Source organism: Lissotriton vulgaris, chromosome 3_1, assembly GCF_964263255.1.
Source record: "Lissotriton vulgaris chromosome 3_1, aLisVul1.2, whole genome shotgun sequence".
Taxonomy (NCBI): domain Eukaryota; kingdom Metazoa; phylum Chordata; class Amphibia; order Caudata; family Salamandridae; genus Lissotriton; species Lissotriton vulgaris.
The window spans coordinates 1,080,734,293-1,080,754,824 of NC_141689.1; the positions used below are offsets into that span (position 1 = coordinate 1,080,734,293).

The 20,532-nt window shown below is 49.9% G+C and overlaps 1 protein-coding gene across 1 annotated transcript in view; it reads left to right on the forward strand.

Annotated features, from left to right (window-relative positions):
* The window catches only part of RCHY1 (ring finger and CHY zinc finger domain containing 1), a 91,344-nt gene that overhangs the window by 20,080 nt on the left and 50,732 nt on the right, over positions 1–20,532 (forward strand). The window lies entirely within an intron of this gene.

Sequence of the window (20,532 nt, forward strand, 5' to 3'; positions counted from 1 at the left end):
ATAAACACATTGGGGCAGAAGTACAAGCCTCTTGGGCCACTTTTACGCTGCCGTTGCGTCACTTTTGTGACGCAGCGGTGGCGCAAAAGATGCGCCATGGTGCTGGGCATTTACAACGTGATGCATCTCCGAGATGCGTCACGTTGTAAAGCCCTGCGCCATAAGGAGGCGTTCCGGGGCAAGGCGGGGGGGGGGGCGTTCCGGTGCAGAAATGCCTCCTAAAAGTGGCTGAGGGAAATCTACAAGATTTCACTCAGACACTTTTAGGCCAATGCTGCATCAAAACCCTGCGCCTGCTTGAAGCAGGCGTAAGGCTTGACGCAGAATTGGATAATTAGGCCCCCCAGAGCATTGCTGGAGCTGCGTCGCGCTTGTGATGCAACTCCAGCAATGAACCGCCTTTACGGCACAGATGCGTGACGCATCTGTGCCGTTTTTGCCCCATGGTGTGCCACATTGTAAATGCAGCGCATCATGGGTGGCGGAGCTTCGGCGCACAATTACTGGCGCATCTGTGCTAATTTGCAGGAATGCGCCAGTAATTGTAAATCTGCCCCATTTTGTCTGCAAAGTGTCTGCAATAGACTCCTACACATTAAAAATTAATGATAGAAAAACGATATTTACAACATTGGGTTAAAAAAAAAGTCAAGGTCATGATGACAAGACTCTGTAGAACAGAGCTGGCTCTTTCAGTCACCCCCGCCCTAACCCACCCCTCCCCCTTTGAAAGGCTGGGGCCCTGAGCCAGAGCCCACCTTGCCCAGAGCCCACTTCGCCCATGCCTTGAAACGTCCCTGGAAAATGTGTCTCCTCTCTGGGAAGAGCTAACTCTCCCAGGAGGGGGTTAATTCATAAGAGCTGAAATGCTTCAGCTGCATTGGGAGGCAGGGGTCTCCTCTGCTAAAACAGAAAGCGTGTCTGTTGGTTTGCTTTCGGTTTTAGCAGAGGAGTCATCCTGCCTCCCACTGCAGCTGAAGCTGTCAGCTTGTAAATTAACTCCCTCCTGGGAGGATTAATATAACAAAAGCACGGGCACTTCGTGCCCTATCGATTTCCCCTCCCTCCTCCCTCCAGCCATACCGGAGTTCTCCAAGGGATTACAGTGGAGTGCGCGCCACCCCCTGAGATGGTGTCGCGCCCCCCACAGATTGAAGAACTCTGGTTTACAGTGTACAATGACACAAGCCAATGAAAATCATGGGGGAGAGTTGGCAGAGCTTCAAGTCCCCACCATAATACAGCAGGCCTTGCAGAGCAGCACATGTGCTGCCCAGTTCACCCTAAAAAACGGAACACAGGATAAGAACTGGACAAAAAGGGCAAGAGAGCAGGAATTATGTGGAGGACTGGTGCCTATGTATAGGTAGAAGTACTAGTGTGTAGAAGGGGTTGATCTACTAGACAATTGGTAGGGGTAGAAGTATTAGGATATAGGGAGGGCTTTCAGAGGAAAACATAGTTCTTGGAGAAGGGGAGGGGGTGAACAGGGCTGAGTATAGAGAGACAGTTTATGAGAGTAAGAAAGAACCAGGCCCCTTCCCCTCCTCACGGTGAAGGTATTTTGTACATTGGAACATATGCAACTAAATATTGCCAAGCCATAAAATGTGACGTGACCTAGAGCACCCAAACCCCTGCCCGCCCAGCGTCTTCATTTCTGTGCACATTTTATCACACTGATAAAACCCAGCCGCGCTTCTTGTCTCCAGCCGCGAGGACACCCCCGAGATTCATTATCAGACAGTGCGCGTGGCTCTGGAGACACCACTTACAGGGCCATCCAAGAACTGAAATATCTTGAGAAATCTCAGATCGTCTCTCTCCTGAAAGTATCGATTTGGCGCACAATCGCGAGGAATGGAAAAGGCAGGTTACCACTTGCCTAGTTATACCCCTGTGACGCTCTATGTGATGGTTATGAGAGACCGCTGGTTTCCCAGAGAAGGAGCCGCTATTTAATCTGCGTCTCTGCCAGGAGCCCGCACAGCAGCACAACACAACAAAACCAAATTACATTTGTCAGCGGTAGACTTCCCTGGACAGAGCTGACAATAATAATAATCTTTATTTGGATAAAAGAAAAATATCCTTAAAAGCATTTCACAATAGATCAGCAGGTCGGCACATTGTAATATAAAGTTCCAAAACATTTTTTTGCAACAGTTGATCAATAAAAATCGTCCGAAGCCTGTTGCACAATTTCTGTTGTACATTAAAAATGAAGCAATTTTATAATAGCCAACAGTAACACTTAGTACTAGGGCAAAAGAATGTGATGTACTGACATATGGCGGCTTACAATTCATAAAAACCAAACAAATTTAAAAGAGAGAACTACTTGTGCAAAAACACAATCCAAATGGATAGGTCGCTAGTCAGTAACACAGGTATGATAAAATGCGACTAGTTGTAAACAATTTTTTGTTTTTGTTTTTATAAAACTTGAGGCTAAAATGCAGCTTAAATTAGACAGCTAGACATTGGAGAACAGGGGTTACTGGTCCTACCGCCTTAACCCTAAGCATGGGCGAATTTTGCGGATCTCGCGTTCGCGAATTTTGCGGATTTGCGAACTCGCAATCCGCAAAATCCGCGAATTCCCGCGAATTTGCGGATTTTTTTTTTTGTGTTCGCCCGTGTTTCTGCCAGTTCGCGAGGGTTTTTACAATTTCGCAATTTGCGAACTTACCTGTCGGGTCGCAAGTTTTGCGAACTTGTTGTTTCTACGTGTCCAGCCTGTTTGGGACACTCTTCTTCATCACTGCCACTCTCTGTCACCACTGCCACTCTCTGACTACTCATGCCACCCTCTGGCCCACCCATGCCACCCTCTGTTTCATCACCACACCCTCTGGTTGTCCAGTGTACATTATTTTCGGCAAAGCAAAGCACACCTTCCCTGCCTCAAGTGACCTGAATTAATTTGGGGCTGATTAATGTGTCACAGAATATTTTTTTAGCTGGCACCTGCTTCCTTAGTGCGCCCTGATTAGTGATCTTTTGCACTTGCTAAGTGCTTTCATTGTTGCAAAATTAGTTACAACACCTGCCCTGCCCCAACTGACAATAATGAATTAGGGGCTGATTAATGGATTTTAACTTCCAGCCTGGCTCCTGCTTGTCTCCCTTAGCTGTAATTCAGGACCTTTGTGGCATATGTGTAACTATTCTGAGGTTCAGAGCAGGGTCACATAATAGTTGCAACTGGCAACTGAACTCTGGAGGGGCCCCTCAGGAAGCACTACAGGAAATGGCTACTAATGATGAGCCTGAACTTTTGAACCTGGCAAGTAGTTTCAGTTTTGCTAAGATCGTATTTCTGCAATTTAGCACTTATTCGCGGGGCGCGAAGTTGTACTGGGAAGCCGCGAACTCACGCGAACAGTGCGAGCAGTGCGAGCAAAATCCGCTGCTCGCGGATTTGCGGATTTTGCGGGAGATTCGCGAATCTCGCGGATTGCGAATTTCCCGAAAATCCGCGAGCGAAACGGATTTTCCGCCCATACCTACTTAACCCTAAAGGTGCGGTATGCATGCCGAATGTAGATTGTAAAGGCTATATTTAGAGCTGTATTTTTGGGGCACAGGGAGGTGATGATTGCCTGTCTACATGTCCGAACACCCAACCTGTTCCACTCTGCTTTGAGATTGCATCTACGTTGGGACTTGAGGGCGGGACATAGGCAGACCACGTGCTCTAGTGTTTCGGTTGCCTTGCCGCACCCTCTGCACGTTACATCTTCCGTGGTGCGCAGCCGTGTGGGCAAATCCTATAAGGATCGCCAAACCCCCAATCTAATGGCCAGAAAACTGTGTTTTAAATGCAGTGAATAGGCGCAGGAGAGATAGGTAGCGGGGGATATGCGCCCATAGGAGTTCATGACTGACCATGCGTGACTGCGTTTAGAGAGGTGCGCTTTGTCAATAATGAGTGAGCACATTCCGACACTTTTTTTAACCCCTTCCATGCTGGGCCGTTTCCGCCGCTGTGCGGTAAACAAAAGAACAGGGCGGGGCCGTGATGAACCCCAGCCGTCATCAGCACACGAGCGCCGCAGAGCGTGACGGCAGGGGTTCGTCACCAGCATGGAAGGGGTTAATACAGGTTTTGAATGCGGTCATGCTAGGGTTGAGGGCCCATAGGTCGCCCGCCGACAGAGCTGACAAGATTTAATGAAATTTCTCAAAGGTTGGTCCTCTGGTCATTTAAATGATAAAAAAAGGTGGTAACCTCACAGACTGCTACTTTATTAAAAGGAATGTTCATAGCTGCAGTTTGAAAGTGCGTCTGGTGAATTAAAATTGCTTCTGGGCTCCATATACGTCGCACAGTTTTTATTTACATCACTTATTAATCAGGGTTATGAGGTTATTATAGCTCGCCCAGCTTCGGCAGCAGGGGCAAATAATCTAGGGGAATAATAATCAATAAAACGCGAACCTGTTTCCTGAAACAACATGCAAGTGAGATAGGCAGTAGGGACTAAATTGGAGGAAAAAAAGTGCAACGATGAACCCGAGGGAAGCCACGCTGAAAATGAGTCACACAGTACATTGTGGATTCCGTGGGCAATACCTCACTCAAAGATTCCTGGATGAAAAGGGCTATTTACTGCCTGTGGTTATAATTGCTAGGAAATTCAACCCACAATATTGGAAACAGTCCACGAAGCTCCCTTTGCGAAGTGAAGTCGGTGTTTTTATTTAGTATATGGTTTACCTCCCCGTGCAGGGGTTCGTCAACATTCTTGTCAGCGAACTTGCAGCTTTTTCGTTTATGTTGGGTTCAAGTTTAGTGTTTATGCCTGCCTAAAACCTCTTCTAAGCGCTGAACGCCTGGCCATGTACAGCCATGTACAGGAGCTGCTCTCGCCTTCCTCTCTGGGGGTTGCAGGCCACCGTATCAGACCTGAATTCAGCTAGTGTTTGGTATAGGGAGTCCTCTAAAGGCTTTGAACTGAGATTCCCCTATGCACGGGTGATGGTACCTCATCTCTGTGTCCACACCTCTTGAAACAAGCTGGAAGAGAGCGCAGGATCGCTCCAACATTGAAAGGGATTGGTGATACAACGGCAGTGAGAGAAAAAAAAGCATTGCAGCACCAACGCTTTACTTTTAATGTTAAAGGTGAAGCGCAGGTGCCGCAATGATCCCAAAAGTATAGAAATAGAACAAAACATCTATTTCTTTACTTTTGCTATAATCGCGGCACACCCGCTTTATTTTTAATGTTAAAAGTAAAGCGCGGGTGCACTGCAACGCTAGGCGCGGGACCTAAAAATGCGTGATGATCCTTTACTACTCAAGGAATACTAATTGACAACTTCAGGGTGAGTGCGAATTACTCCTGGATTATTTCAGGTCTACATCAGGATGAGTTTTAATTACATCCAAATGATTTCAGGACAGCGTCAGAATGAGTCTTAATTACATCGGAATGATTCCTGGACAACTTCAGGATGAGCCTTAATTACACAAGGATGATTCAGGACAACTTCAGGATGGCAGTGTATTACTTGAGTATTACATTTAGATAACTGAAGAATGATTGTTAACTAGTCTATATTGTTTATACCAACTTTAGAATGCCCTTGGTTACTCCGTTATTATTTTCTACTATCTTCCAAAATATTATGGAATACTTTTGAATGATTTAATTACAACTGTGTGATGAATCTCCATCAAAAGGGATGGATAGTTGCATATTATTTACAAGTGACTGAATATTAAGTTATGGATGGATCACCTTAAGGGTTCTCTGACAGGAGTACTTTCTACAATTGAAATATTGCCCATCCAGGATCCATGAGGAAGAATTTACAAAAGCAAACTTGTAAGTATTAACTTGGAGAAGCACCACTGCCTTTTAAAACAAATGTTCATTGTTGGTACAATACAGCTATCTAAAAAATAACCATTAATCGGATCAACCAATTTTTTTTCTTTGGCTTATGATTTTGTGTATCTTCATAGTAAAAGGTGAAAAGTGATATGAACATGTGCGAAAAGTAGATGCCAGCAAAATGTCTTATAGTTTGTATTTAAAAGCAGCCTTGCATCGTGTGGCGTTCATAAATAGAAATAGGGTCTTAAATGTAAGGTACAGTTTAGTACACTGTTTTTTTTTACTTAGTGACATGCTGCTTGAAAAAAAATGGACTTGAATGACGTATTGACATTCAATTTTATTAAGTTAAAACACATACTTCACCCCACAGGACGCCATACACGACAATAGTAAAGATATGTAAAAATAAAAGGAGTCCGTGAAAACAAGCAGCATTGCTGTACGTTTTCAAGTTCAGCATTTTCTTTAGTTCTCCTCTGATACCATTTTTATGCAAGATTTTTCTTCATAGCTCTGTTGTTTGAAGATTGCCAGTTGTTGGGCCTTGTACGCAGGTTTCATAAACTCTAACAATTGATAAAAAAAGCATAGATAAGTAACTTGCTTCTATTAGATAGCCTGCCTTAAAAAAAATCAACAAATGTATTTACAGCCAGCATGATAAAGATAGTATGGGATTTTGTGTTCATGAGTGAACTATAGGTGCAAAAAGGGCACATGCACAATTAAATTAAAAAAATGTTTTAAAATCTTTTTATCGTTTTAAAAGACAAACAAAACGGAAGGAAGGACCATCATGAATACAAAGAGTCCCCCATTCTGAAATGAGTAAAGGCTCGACAATAATACAGCATTTCCACAAGGCACTTTAGATCTCAAATTAGGTCTGGCGCTGCAACGTCAAGCCCCCTCCCTCCACATGATAGTAGTACACAACCCGGGGTTCTAAGGCATTATACTGTACCCCATAAATGGCCCTCCTCAATACCCTTCGACCCCCCCTCTTCCCCCAGACCCCTGCTGCTAGCGCTGTTGCCAATTAAGTGTCATCGATATGCTACCCTATTGTGTGAAGTGTGTTGAGCATCTCATCCAGGATACTAAAAGTCTCCGCAACCACCTGGAAGTCAGGGACCACTCCCCTCGCCAAACTCCCCAAGACCCGAAGAGGTCGCCTACGTCTGCTCCTCCTCCGTCGAAGTGCTGGTATCCCAGCCAGTGTCTTCGTCCGGCGTCTGGAGCGCCAACACTAAAGCCTCCCACGCCTGCGCCGCCTCCAGCGCCCCATCGCTATGGGATCTATGGGCCTGTTGCAATCGAACGGAACCCTCGCTGCCCGCCCACATAAGCATTGCGACTTTCCATCTAGCATAGCTAGGGCCAGCTGCTGCCTTCCAGTGTGATGTGATTTTCCTCTTGGCCAGTAGGATCCCCAGGTTCATAAATTTGCTAGTTTTTTAGTTTTGCTAGTGTGTGGGAACCAGTGTAACGGGCACACTCCTTTATCCAGAACAACCTGACGCTCAGTCACCTTACAAAGCGATTTGGTCACCTCCTCCCAATATGGTCCCAGCTGGGGACAGTCCCACAGCATGTGGCTCAGGTCCGCACCCTGTAGCCGGCATCGGGGATAGATCGCAGTATCAGTGCGGAAATACTGATTAATTTTAGCTGGCGTAAGGTATGCCCTGTGTAATACGAAGAATTGGATTAGCTGAAACCTAGCGTTCCTGGTACCCTTCTATTCTCTTTTAAGCATCTGTAACCAGGCGGCATCCGGAATCGCTTTATCCAAATCCGTCTCCCAGTGTTCCCGCTGTTTTTGTAACGGATTGAGCCCTTCCCCTACCATCCGTTTACACATACAGGTAACTGCCTTGTACGTGCCCGCTGCCATCACTATATGCCATCGCTATTTGGCGGTTCAGAGAGGCCGGCACCCCAATACTTCTGTATGGCTGCAATCAATGCTGCATTTAGCAGGTAATCTCCTCGCGGAAGACCAAAGGTCTCCTGTAGCGTACCAAAGGGTAATAACACGCCGTCTGCATAGAGGTCGCCCACCATCTGTAGGCCTAGGTCCTCACACAGTCCGTGGAAACCATGTTTCCACGAGGTGGAAACGCTGTGTCACCATGTGGAAATCACCATGTGGAAACGCTGTGCACATGCCTAGTGGAATCTCAGGCCCGTAAGGACGCTGCACTCCGGTTCTATTGTGGAGCCGTTTCCAGCAATGCCTCAGCGCGCCCTCCACCATCGATAAGTCAGCAGTCCTCAGTCGCTGCTGCAGGATCACCACGGACAGGACATGCGTCGGCACCTCTGGCACTGGCCCCCCCTCCAGTCCCTGAAATTCCAATGCCACCACCTGAGTAAGAAACTGAAATTGCGCAGCCAAATAATACAATTCAAAGTCCGGGGCGGCAAGGCCTCCTTCGACTATCTGCCGCATCAGTGTGTCCAGCGCCACCCTACGCCGTGCTGCGCCCCAAATGAAACTGCCCACCGCGAAATGGAGCTGTCGGAAAAAAGCAACCGGTATACGTATCGGTAGGGTCCGAAAAAAATATAATAGGCGGGGAAGGGCCACCATCTTCAGCAGTGCTACACGACCTGCCACCGATAATGGTAGTGTCCCCCAAAACCTTATGCTACCCCTCAGGCCTCTCATCGCTCTCCCAACGTTGCCCTCAAGGAGATCTCCCTGATCGTGATACACCTGCGTACCCAGATAGGGAAGGCACCTCGGTTCCCACGCCAGATCAGGCATCAATGTGGGCGGGTCACATGTACTAGTTATTGGGAAAACGCAGGTCTTAGCCCAGTTAACCCGTAGCCCCGAAATCTCCCCGAAACGGTCCAGGAGGGTGCGTGCCCCTACCATATCATCCCCCGCATCCCTCATGAAACATCAGGAGGTCGTCTGCATAAAGTGAAATATAATGCGTATGACCCCGGAGCTGGAGCCCACAGTATTCCCCCCTTTTCTAGCGCGCGCTGCCAACGGCTCTAACGCAAGGGCAAACAACAGCGGGGAGAGCAGGCAGCCCTGCCTAGTGCTCCGTCCAACGAGTATGAAGAGGAGACAACCCTACCCACCCGAACTCTAACCGTCGCCGACAAGTATAGTATGGCAGCCCAGCGGACATAGCCAGCTCCAAGCCCAAATGCTGTTATAACGGAAAACAGATAGGGCCATTCCAGGCTGTCAAATGCCTTGGCAATGTCAACGGAAAGGACCATCGCTTGCCCCTCCATTCCACGGCTACCATCCAATATTACTATAAATCTACGTATGCTACTGGCAGTGTTGCGCTTCGGGATAAAGCCAGCCTGATCCGGATATACCTACCGGGTCGTAAAGGAAAGGAGCCTAGTGGCCAGCACTCGGCTCAATATTTTGTAGTCAGTAGTGAGCTTGGAGAGAGGCCTATACGCAGCTGGGTCAGTCGCGGCTTTCCTGGCTTGAGGAACGGAACAATAATGGCCTCCGTAGTAGAAGCTGGCAACTTTCCCTTTCAGCAGCAATCTGGGGGCCAGGTCGTCAAATAGAATTCAATAGGCAAACCGTCACTGCCCGGTGTTTTGTTGCGTGCCAATTGCTTAATGGCGCAGCGAATCTCAGCCAGAGTAATATCTTGTCCGAGCACCACCGCCTCCTCCTCATCAAGTGTGGGCAGTTCCAAGCCCTCTAGAAACGCCCGCCTATCTTCCTCGCCAGTTCGCAACTGGCTGGTATAGAGAGTCGCATAGAAAGATCGAAATCGGTCATTGATGAGACGTTGCTCATATTCCAACCGTCCCGAGGAGGAGGCTAATGCTAAAATGGGTATGCACCGAGGAGTAGGATCAGCCAGCCAAGCCAGCAATGTGCCCACCTTGTCCCGCTCTGCATGCGCACGAGCCAAGAAAGCTCTGTGATCAAAACACCGGAGGCGCTCCACCCCCACTGCCCCCACCTCCTACCGGGCCAGTACCTAGTCACGCGTGCCAGAGCCAACCGAATGAGCCCTCTCAGCTTTACGAAGGGCGAGGTCGCTCGTCTCGATTTCCTGCAACAGCAGCTTCCGAACTCCCACCCTCTTGGCTATACAAATCCAGCGGACCACCACTTTAAAAGCATCCCATTCCAGGGCCACCGTTGTAGCAGAGCCTGCATTCTCTGCAAAGTAGTGTTCTATCCCTTATCCCAACTCCGTGCGAAAGACCTGATTCTCCAACATCTTTTGACGCAATCTCCAAGTCGGGACTCTGGGGCGTTCTGCCACTTAACAGAAGTTTACCAATAACGGGTTATGGTCCGATATGGTACGAGTTAGATACTCGCTACCAGTCGACAGTGACGCCAAGCCGGCACTGCACAAAATGGCGTCCAACCGAACGTGAAGATCGTGCAAGGCCGAGTAGTAGGAATAGTCCCTATCGGCCGGGTGCTTCTGTCGCCTGATGTCCATGAGTCCCCAATTGTCTTGCCAGTGTGCTCGAGCCCTAGCTAGTTTTATTGATCGGGCTGTGGGCAGCGGAGGGTGGGATCTGTCTATGGTGACATCTATAACCGAGTTAAAATCGCCCCCATCAATACTGGTGTCGTGAAATAATCCGCGAGGGCGGAGGACAAGGTCTCCAGGAAGGACGCCTGCTCCACATTGGGAGTATAGATAGATCAGAGGGTCACCTTGTGCCCATAGAGGCTACCTCTAACTGCGACGTAGCGGCCATCGGGGTCAACCAGTTGGTCCAATACTTGGAAGGGGACCCCAGATAAGAACCCCTGTGCAAAGGCTGAATAAGTGATGTAATAAAGCTGCCCTCTCCACCTAGGCTGCAGCGCAAGCCCCTCATTCTTAGTCAAGTGCGTCTCCTGTAAGAGAGCCACCTGCACGCCCCTACGGACCAAAAAAGAGTGGACCATATACCTACGCTGCATGGAGTGCTATCCCCGAACATTCAAGGTTATACATTTCACATCAGGTGACTGACCAATAGCAATAATGTGAGATCCACTCAAAGCAGCCCCCCCCTCCGGCCGCCAGGCGGCGACATCAACAAACACACAACACTCTGTAGTTCCACGCTCTCAAGTAAGTTCACCAGCAGGCAGTGTCCCCTAAACAAACGAGTTCCATCCCCAAACAACCCCGCCCCACCCAATACACCTCCCTCCCTTCCAAGAACAGGCACCAACATAGTGAATCCCATCCAAACTATGCCAACAGTGTGCCTCGTACAAAGCTAAGGCAACCTAACCAATACCATACGGTGGGGGATGGATAGGGCCTAGGAAACTACCTGCAACAAAACAAAAGCGCAGCCAGTGCCCACTGCTGAATCCCCCTAAGATGTAAAGCCTCCCAGATCCCCCATAGCCCTCACAACCCAAGCGCCAATTCAATCCTAGTCCCTCCCAATACAGTCACCCAGCCCCTGCGTGCCCAGTGCACCATTACAACCCCCATTTAAAAGGGAAAAACTAAAACTGCAATACAGCATTCCAAGGCAGAACCCTCAATCCCACAGCCACCCCAATATCTACTCATCCAGCAGTCCATCTGCAGTTCCAGGAGTGACAGTCGGTATGCGTGGATTGTCCGATACCGAAGACTCCGCCTCCGAACGGCCCTTGTCACTGCCAAGTTCTGAAGCCTCCGGTGTGGTCTTTAACAGTTCCCCGTAGATCGCCGTCACTGCTTCCAGAGCACCCCTATGCTCCATAGCCATCTGCAAGGTCGATGGTTTCCGCAGTCCCCGTCTGCGGTGACGCAGCCGCTGTGACCTGCGAGGTTGAGAGTCCCCAGCCTGCTCCCTCGCCTCCACATCCTGGCCATCCTTTCCTGCTCTGTAGGACTCTAGCCACTCCCAAGCATCCTCCGGCGTTTCATGGAAGTGAGTCTTTCCGTCGAGTACAATGCGCAATTTTGCTGGGAAGAACAAAGAGTACTGAATCCCTTCCGCACGCAGCTCCTTCTTGACAGTTTGAAAGGACATGCGGCGTCGCTGCGTATCAAACGAGTAACACTGCTATTGTCCACCTGGAAAGGGCCATCGCTGCGGGCCCTCCGAAGGAGCAAATCGCGGTCCCCAAAATGCAACAGCCGCGCCACTACCGGCCGCGGGGGGGCGCCCCTGCAGGCGGCTTAGCCGGGACCCGATGTGCCCGCTCCAAGGTGTAGAAACTCGAAAGTCCCTCAGGAGCCACTACTGTTCAAAGCGAAGTTTCCAAGTAGACCACCATGTCCGATCCCTCAATTTTCTCCGGCAGTCTCCGGCGTATGTTATTGCGTCTCATCCTGCCCTCCGCGTCCTCAGCTCGCCTCTCCAACACAGCGAGACAGTCCAGGACTCCCGCCATAGTCGCAGACATCGCCGTCTGCGCAGGGCCAACCTCCTGAAGTGTAGTTTCTGCTTGCTTCACCTGATCAGCAAGCTTCGAGTGGTCTGCTCGTAACAATCCAAGCCTCGTCGCAACCTGCGCTATGTCCTGCTGGAGGGCAACTCGAGAATCTGCTATGGCCGCCAGGATTTTGTCCAGTTGAAGTTGAATCCCCGAATCTCGTTGCGCTTCCGGTCCATCCCTGCTTTCCTGAGGAGGGGAGTCAGCCCCAGACAGCGGCGGGTCTTCCTCCTTCCGTGCGCGGGGTTTGCCCATGGCCGCGGCTGCTAGCGCACTCCAACCCTGCATTGCAGAGCCCGGAACGTCCTCCGGTCTAGGCTGGTGGGCAATACCACTCCCGTTACAAGTAGGCAACACCCACGAAAAGCCCCTGCTAGACTGTACCAGCCAATGGGTGCAATGCGTGGAGTTTCAAACCCCACCTCGCCGGGCACCAGATCTCGCAGCTCGCCGCCGCTCCGTAAGGCTCCCCCGGTGCTCTCCAGGCCAATACGGCCTTGATTCCCCGTAGTCCCGTTCCTAGATGGTGATCCCAAGACCACCACCTATCATCATGTGGCTGTGCTCAGTCCATGGCCCTAGTCCGAACAGTCGCTGCGCCACAGTTTCCGTGCAGCCCCTCTCCAGGGAGTCAGGCTCCCATTGAGATACTGCCAGGCCACCGCCTGCACCCCCACGCAACAGCTCCACGCAGGGGGGTCACCGCTAATCCAGTTAGCTCTGCCCAATCAGCACCGCCCATGACCTCTCGCAACCTTCTTTATCGGCACCATCACCGGATTCCAGGGGCCCTTAGGTGATCCTACCCCTAATCCACAGTTCGCAATGACGAACAGGGGGGCGTTTTTTCAAGTGGGGGGGGCACGCCCCAGCCTCGGCTAGTTTTCTAGGCAGAGCGGGGGCCCCCCCCCAGGGTCCAGCTACCACTCAGCCTCTCCCAAACAAGCCGGAGGGGCGCCGTCCTGTCTTCAGGCTGGGTGCACCCCCCACACTGCTCTGAACCTTCTCGTGGTTCTCCGTGGGTGCGGGGGGCCAAACCTCCGTCCCTGGTCGTCCCGCAGCCGTGGCACTCTCAGCTCCCTCTCATCGTAGTTCGGCGCGCTCCGCCGCTTGGCAACACCGCCACAATCCTCCTCTGGGCACCGTGCTCCGACTCGCAGCACGTCCCTCGCCGCAGTTATCTGCCCCCTCTCACGGCCGTCATCGCCGGCTGTTAGCTCCCAGGGTCGGCGGTGGGGTCGACGCCATCTTGGTCTCATCAGCGGCCGGGGACCCCGCTCAGGCAGGCGGCCGCCATCACCGCCCCAGGCCCGGTAGCGGGCTAAACTCGGCAGCCGCCGCTCCCTGGCCGCCCCCCGCTCAAGCGGCTTCACCTTGGGGTTCGGGAGATGCCGGGAACAGGATAATGTAGGGGGATCGGGCGCGGAGCTCAATGCTCACGCAGTCTGTCCCATCGGCTCCCAAGCCACACCCCCGCACATGCACAATTAAGTCATTTATAGGATTAAAGGTGACAAAAGAAAATAGCTCCCTCTGAACTAGAGAAGTGATGGGCCAGAATGTGATAGTTGCTTATGAGAGGGCACTTAAAGACTCAGGCAGAGGCCAACCCCAATCATTCCAGATCCACTTGCTACTGGTCAGCTTGGCATTTGCAGGAAAAGGCCTATTACAACTTGTAGAGTCCATTTGGCCGCACAAGAGGTCAGCCAGCAGACCACCCCCCCCCCCCGAATCTACTTCTTTGTACATGGTAATAGAGGGAGCAGGGACAGTCCTTCAGGGCTCCTCTCAAGTCATAGGCAGCACGTTAAGCTCTCTTCTGATCTTCTGCAGGGCTCAGCAAGTGTTCTGAGGATGGTGCCTGGGAGATGCCATATTTATGCCTGGCACCAGCTAGTGAGTGGGGTGAAACATGGGCACTCCCTGGCCAGTGGGCTACACGTTCAAGAGGGTAACCCTACTTTGTTTTCAGCACTTACTGTTTGCCCTACAGCAACCAATTTCATAATGGCCCTCACTCTCAAAATCCACAAAGGGGAAAGCCTTCTCCCCTTATGCAGAGCATGTGTGCCAACCCAAAGCTGTGGCCAGGGTAATGAGCTGCCCCCTCCTCTGTGGTTATGCAAAAACAGCTATTGGGGTAGCTTTTCTCCCACTGGGTTGGACACTTGCCTAACTATGGGGACAAAAGCAGGGAGGCTTTTCAAGTGCCACCTAACATTTGTTTGTGACTTGGCAGGCCACTTTAAAGTCAAGTTCCTAGGCCCTGCATTTGTCTTCCTGCCATAGGAAGAAACGCCTCGCCAATCCCAGCCCATTGTTTCTGCTCTATGGGTAGTTGTCACACCTAATTCAGGGTAAATAGAGGCTGGACAGTTGCTGGAGAGCTAATACAAATGATCGGCAAGCAGCTTCAGACAGGGTAAAGCTAATTTTCTAAAAGTTAAAAAATCCATATATTTAATAGAAATTCAATTTTACCATTAGATTGAATTTTTATTAAATACAAAAGTAAGCTTTTAAAGGGAGTCTTTGTCTGGTGTAGGTCAAAAGTTATAGATTAAAGTGTATAATCTACACTTCAAAATTTCCTCTGTACCAGTTCCAACCTTACCTGTGACAGTGTCATTTTGGGCCTACTCACTGGGGGAACATACAAGTTCTTATTTCACATGTTCCACTCTTAAGGATTATGTACCCTACCTTGTTGGCAGCAAGGTGTCCTTAGGGGTAATACATTTAATATTTAATTTAGTTTTTCCTACCTGTCAAAACTGTGATTTTGACAGGTCTGGGAAGCTAGGTTCAAGCTGCTGCTGTCAAGCTGCACAGGAGAGGCCTCAGTTTGTGCTTCCATGAGTTACTATGGTAGTGCTCTGCTGTAAACCTCAAAATCATACCATAGTGTTTGCAGAGGAGGTATCTTTCCACCACTGTACTAGATTGGTGCTGAAGGAATGTTAAGTGGTATTGCTCTGCAGTGGCTGTGAATCTGAGTGGTGATGTGGGTTATCCATGAGAACACATCTAGGAGTGCTCATCTAAGTGGTCCTATTCATAGCAGAATATTGGTGCTCCAGTGAATTGGGATTGAGAGTGCTGATGGATCCACATCGTAGCAGTTCGGCTCCTGTGTTTTTAGTGGTGTGAGGTGTGGTCCTGCAGTGTAGTGTTGGCTGCAGTGTGGTATTGTGTCAAAGGTAATGTTCATGGTGGCTTGTACTGATTTTAGTGTATAGTGAGGCTAACTTTGTTAATGCAAACTATTGTTGTTTTCTGATGTATTTGTACACTGGTATTTCTTGCAGTATTTCAGATGTTGTGGATTTTGATGCCTTGTGTGATGCAGAGCATTGCTAGGCATAGTGTTGGTGGTTGAAGGCGGTGTGTTGTTTTTGGTGCAATGTATTATAATGTGTGTATTGAGTGTTTTTTGTGGACGTGCACCATCCTGCAAATTATGGTGTGCAGGTGGATGCGTTTGTGGCTTCTTAGTTGTGGGGAGATGCATGGTGTGGGTTGTGATCTCTCAGGTCTGGTCAGCCAGGTTTTTGAGTTTTGTTAGGCATGCAATGTTGACTTTTCTTGCTTGTTGTATATATTATATGTTGGATGTCTTTTAGTTGAAGGTGTGGTTGATGTCCTCAAGGGGATGGGGTGCATTTTTCAATGAAGGGTGTTGTTAGGATGTTATGTTGATTCAAATTATAACATTGTACAGAGGTGTGTAATATTCCAAATGCCGTTTGACATAGACAAAGCATGTGGGGAATCCAATGTACATTCTTTTTTGTTGTGATGTGAGAGTGTGAGTGGGACTGGGAGAGTTTGGGTGTGACCAGGAAACTGAAGGGTGTTGAACTGAATAGCATTGAGCATGTAGGATGAATGATCTGAGGAGTGATCAAAACGTGAGTAGGGAGAGCCCAGGTTTTTCAGTCAGTGTAGGCTGTCAAAGCAGCCTGTGCATAAGAAAGACATTTGGAGACAGGTATCTGTTTTCATAGTCCGTTTGTACTTTTTGTTACCTTTTTTATACTTCATAACAACCGCTTATGCCTACTCCAGACCTAATCCACTATGCTGTTTATTATGAAGGGATACAATCCTTAAATGTGAATGGGTGCGCACAGCACTGGCCCTTTTTTACGTCTTGCCTGGCGACGCAGAGCAAGAGCGCTGTCGCCAGCGAGATCTATTGTTACTGACTTGCCTCGGAAGGGAGACAGGAGATGTGCACGCGCTGGACGGACTGGAAATGTAAACGCGCTAGTTAACTTGCGATGTGAACATCTTATGTCCCCCTTCCGTTGTCGCAAGGCTGATGCAGTTTCATTTTCCCTCTCAGCCTGAAACAGAGGCAATGAATTCAAACCCTACAATACAGTATGGAGAGGGGGTCGTAATGCACCCCTTCACACAGTGCCCCCGAAAGCCCAACCTCAGTGTTTCTCAGCAGCCCCTCCATCCTCACCTGGTCGCAGCGGCATGGTCAGGGTCAGCAGCAGGAGTAGCAGGAAGGCACCGCTGTCCGCCGGGGCCACCAGTTATCCTCTGCGCATCCTCCCGCCATGCAGGAGGGGGCTCCTCGAGTTGTTCCGCCGGCGGGAGGGGGCCTCTCAGAGCGCCAGGGCCCAGCCTCTTGGGGACCTGCAGTGCGTCTAAGAGCCCTGCACCCCCTGGTTTTGCTCTGCCCGGCAGTCGCTAAGCACACAAGCTCCGGTCAAGTATGGCGAAGTCCGCAGGCGCCGCCACTGGGCACGAGCCGCAGGCCATGCTGATGTGCACGCTCACGGTGTGCCTACAACGCGTGCATGGCGCTCTTTCACTTCCCCTTGTTTTTGTTTGCAGTGCATTCGTGGCTGCGCTTGTTTTCTCTCTCTCTGATCTTTCTTTAGTTCCTTGTTTCTTTGTGTTGCTCCGACGTTAAAGGTGGCTTTTTGTGTCCCTGATCACCATTAGTGTTGATTTCTGACATTTGTTTGCTGTGCATGCCTCTTAGTTCGTTGTGTAGAGCAGATTTCAAACTTGTCCTGTTTAAGTGTCCTATTTGTGTCCCAGTTTGGGGTTTTTCTGCAGGAGGTTTGCTCAGCGCAGGTGTTTGTTTCAGTGCAGGTGTCACTCAAGGCTGATGTCAGCTTTGGTGGTGTCTTGGCCGGCTCATTCGCATAAGGGGCACATTTGATCTGTTGTGCTGCTGTATTTTTCCAGGTGTTGCATTCCATGTGTTTTCATTAGTGTTGATGTCCACGGTTTCCATTTGGTGATGTTCACATGCCACATTTGGTGGGCTTTGGCAGCTGTCACATTGTGTGGTTTATGTGGATGGCATAGTTTGCATTGTGCAGTGTAATGCTTGCAGTTGCTGGACTAATGTTGTAAGTTGAGCTGTGTAGGTATCAAATGTGGTGCTGTAAATGTCTCTTGCTTGGTGTTGCGGACATCAGATTAGCTGTTAAATTGCAGTTTCTTTTGTGTGGTGTTGTTGAGCACGTCAGTTATACAATGTGGCCTCTTCTGCACAGGGCATGATTGGTTGTGATGTTGGCACCACTGGTCCTTGCTATGGTTTGTGGTGTATCTGAAGAGCTCAAGCCCTGCGCCCAGCAGCCCAGGGAGCCCAGCCTCTAACTACAGCAGGAAGAAAGCCCGGAGTCTGGCGAGGCGCTATGAGCGTGTTCTAAGCACTGCTAGTCATGCACTCACTCAGGGACCAGGCAGGTGTGTTTGACTCATGAGCACCGCAGGGTGAGACCAGGTGAGTGTAAGGACTGGATCGCAACCCTTATGCGCCCTGTCAAGAACTTTGTGGGCTGCCTGTTTCTAGATCGCTTAAGGTGGCTAAAGGTGGGAGACTGTGGGCTGCCTGGTTCTAGATCGCTTCAGGTGGCCTATGGCGGGAGTTCCTCAACTGCCTGGTTCTAGATCACTTCTGGTGGCCGATTGGTGGGGAGGGGGATTTGTGGGCTGTCTGGTTCTATATTACTTCAGGTGGCTGATGACGGGGAAACGCACACAATTGTTAAAGTTAGAGCTGTTAGAGTTGAAAATTACATTGTTTTTTAGGTCTCGCGACCTATCAATGCGCGCAAGCGCATGGAGCGGAGCGAGAATTCAAGTGCTCGAAATCCTCGTCAAACCAAGGGCTTCTTGCGCTGCGGTTTTCTTAGAGTTCACGTGAATCACGTGACCAAACAAGCACGCGCATTCACGGCCGCACAGCACATCAAAGGGCTTCGCCCAGCGTGCGCTCTGCGGATTCTCCTCCCCTAATTGAATCATGGCCGGCCGCAGGCCGGCCGTACTTTCAGTTTCCCGCCCGGCCGCTCTTTACGCTTGTTTCTCTTCATACCCATTGTCCTCTCTTTTGCCTCCTCTGCCCGTTTTTGTTCTTTTTGCTCCTCTCTCTCCCTTATCCATTCTTTTTGCCTTTTTCTCTCCTGTGGCCTCCCTCATGTCGTTGTGCCTTCGATGTTTCTCGTCTCTCTCCTTGGTCTCCTCTAGGGTTTCCCCTGTCGTCCATTCTGCTTTCCCATTTATCCTTTCTCTCAGCTTCCCTTCGTGCGTTCTCTCTTTGCTTCCCGTTGTCCCATCTATCATTTGTTCGTTCTATCACTTCCTCGCGTTTTCTTTTCTCTTTCTCATCTTTTCTCTACTCCTCCTTCTTCGTCCCCTTATTCATTGTCTCACTGTCCTTTGTGTCTTTGCCTCCAGCTCCTGTGTTCCTTGGCCCCTCTTTTACATCAGCCCCTCAGTCCTTTCTCCTTAATTTACCCAACACGTTCTATTTATTCTCTCACCCATCGTCATTCTCTTCTCACAGTGAACCCGTGAGCCTTTCCTCCGGTTTGTTCTCGCTGCCGCGCCAAGAGACACCACGTTCAGAATACAGGAAGAGAGCAAACACCCCTGCCAGGTCCTAGTTGTTTATTCTCACTCTCATACCACAGCACTCCCCCCCCCCCCCCCCCCCCCGCCTCCGACACTGGTCCCAGCCACCATGAGCCAAATCTGAGACTTACCACGCTGTGTCAGGCCTAGAGGAACAGAAGGCCCACGGGCTTCTGGGAAACTATGACGCAGCGGCGCCATCCGCCTCCTTCCTCGTACTTTCAGTTTCCCGGCCGGCCGCTCTTAACGCTTGTTTCTCTTCATACCCATTGTCCTCTCTTTTGCCTCCTCTGCCCGTTTTTGTTCTTTTTGCTCCTCTCTCTCCCTTATCCATTCTTTTTGACTTTTTTTTCTCTTCTGTGGCCTCCCCCATGTCGTTGTGCCTTCGATGTTTCTCATCTTTCTTACTCTGGCATTCATCTCTCCTCCACTTCTTTTGTTCCTTATCCCTCTGCCTTGTTTCTTTCTTCCCACTTTCTCTCTCCTTTGTCCCTTTTTCTTCACTTTTGTTTTGAGGCTGTTTTGCCTCATCCCTTTGTCCCGTCTCTCTCCTTTGTCTCGTCTCTCTCCTTGGTCTCCTCTAGGGTTTCCCCTGTCGTCCATTCTGCTTTCCCATTTATCCTTTCTCTCAGCTTCCCTTCGTGCGTCCTCTCTTTGCTTCCCGTTGTCCCATCTATCATTTGTTCGTTCTATCACTTCCTCGCATTTTCTTTTCTCTTTCTCATCTTTTCTCTACTCCTCCTTCTTCGTCCCCTTATTCATTGTATCACTGTCCTTTGTGTCTTTGCCTCCAGCTCCTGTGTTCCTTGGCCCCTCTTTTACATCAGCCCCTCAGTCCTTTCTCCTTAATTTACCCTACACGTTCTATTTATTCTCTCACCCATCGTCATTCTCTTCTCACAGTGAACCCGTGAGCCTTTCCTCCGGTTTGTTCTCGCTGCCGCACAAAGAGACACCACGTTCAGAATACAGGAAGAGAGCAAACACCCCTGCCAGGTCCTAGTTGTTTATTCTCACTCTCATACCACAGCACTCCCCCCGCCCCCCTCCCCCGCCTCCGACACTGGTCCCAGCCACCTTGAGCCAAATCTGAGTCTTACCACGCTGTGTCAGGCCTAGAGGAACAGAAGGCCCACGGGCTTCCGGGAAACTATGACGCAGCGGCGCCATCCGCCTCCTTTATCATGTTCTGTCAAATCTTGATATAGGCCGAATCCCCTAGACCGCTGCTCGAGGTGCTGCCTGCAGCTAATGGGGGTACAGGGCTTAACTAGTACCGGTGGTTGCAGCTTGGACACAAGTTTGGGGAGCAGTACCTAATTTTTATCATCTAGCTTTTACCAGTGCACCAAAGAGAGGCAGAATACGAAAAAAGAGGAGTTAAAAAGAATG